The sequence below is a fragment of the Mirounga leonina genome, unplaced genomic scaffold (genome assembly GCF_011800145.1).
Source record: "Mirounga leonina isolate KUSES-001 unplaced genomic scaffold, KU_Mleo_1.0 Mir_125, whole genome shotgun sequence".
Lineage (NCBI taxonomy): Eukaryota > Metazoa > Chordata > Mammalia > Carnivora > Phocidae > Mirounga > Mirounga leonina.
In genome coordinates, this window is record NW_023270305.1 from 45,901,586 (window position 1) to 45,903,047 (window position 1,462).

The window sequence follows — 1,462 nt, forward strand, 5'->3', positions numbered from 1 at the left end:
CCACATTGAGCACAGAGCCTGACACGGGGCTCAATTTCACGACCCTGAGATGACCTGAGCTGAAATCAAGAGTCGGACACTTTACCCACTGAGCCACCCAGGGGCCTCTTAGCTTTTTCTAATATCCACCATTAAACATTAGAGCACTAGGAAACTGCTCATTATTTTAATCTAAGCAAGCTCCTCATTTTGAAAGCGAGCTTCTGCTGGTAGAACTTTACCCACTGTGTGTGTGTATGGGTCTGTGTGTGTCACCAAGAGACACTTCATATCTTAAATCAGTACTGTGTTCTCCATCTGCATGTAAGATTCTCACCTTACAATGCATCTTTCTATTTTTTCCCCAAAAGCGTGTTAGTTTCTCAGATCGAATGCTTAATTTTTCTGACTTGCTGTCAGTCACATGATGTAAGAAGACATTTCCTTCCCTTTATACTTTCTTAATTCTTTCACAATTGATTATTTTACAGTTTATTTTTCTCCCACTCTAAATTGGAACCCTGGGTAAATACTGAGCAGCTTTTCTTTCCAGCTTTAAATGTTCTTCAGAAGGAATTGACCAGTTGTGCATTCCTTCATCCACATCACTGAGGGAAATGTCCATCAGCCTGAGGCTCAGTCTCATGAGAATTTTCCTATAAGTGCCTGAAAGGACCTGAACATGATTTCTTAACCAAATAGGTTCAGACATACCATCTATGCCTAAACTCTAAATATCCACTTTGGCAAGTGACACTTTCATTTCTCCAGGAAGAATCAATTACCCATGTTAGAATGCCATAATGACACTTTGAATTCTCTACATACCACTGGGTACACATTTGCGGATGGTGTAATGCAAATCCCAAGGAGTGACAGTCACCTAGACTGCAATGTGAATAGTGCCTTCTGGAGTTGAACAGTACACATTCCACTCAACCATACATAGCAGCCCTTCAGTAGAAAACTTATTTTCCCTTAATGTAAATAGTTTTCTGTATCCTTAATAGTTAATGGCCATTTATAGATATTTTGCTTGCCTGAATATTACAATCAAGTTCTTGTGAATTAAAAATTAGTGATACTGGGGTGCCTGGGTGGCTCAGTCATTAAGCGTCTGCCTTCGGCTCAGGTCATGATCTCAGGGTCCTGGGATCGAGCCCTGCATCGGGCTCCTTGCTCAGCAGGAAGCCTGCTTCTCCCTCTCCCTTTCCCCCTGCTTGTGTTCCCTTTCTCGCTGTGTCTCTCTCTGTCAAACAAATAAAAAATCTTTAAAAAAAAATTAGTGATACTTACTTTTTATTGTCCCCATATTTGCATTATTTCTGGAATAGCCTGATTTTGTTTTAAAAAAAAAATGTTCTAAAGTCATTGAGATGACTTGAGAGATGAGAGATGGTATTATCCTCAGGAAGTGAAAGTGGGGTGTAGAAAAGGAGAGTCATCGACGGGAAGCAAAACATCAGATCCATCACACCAAAGA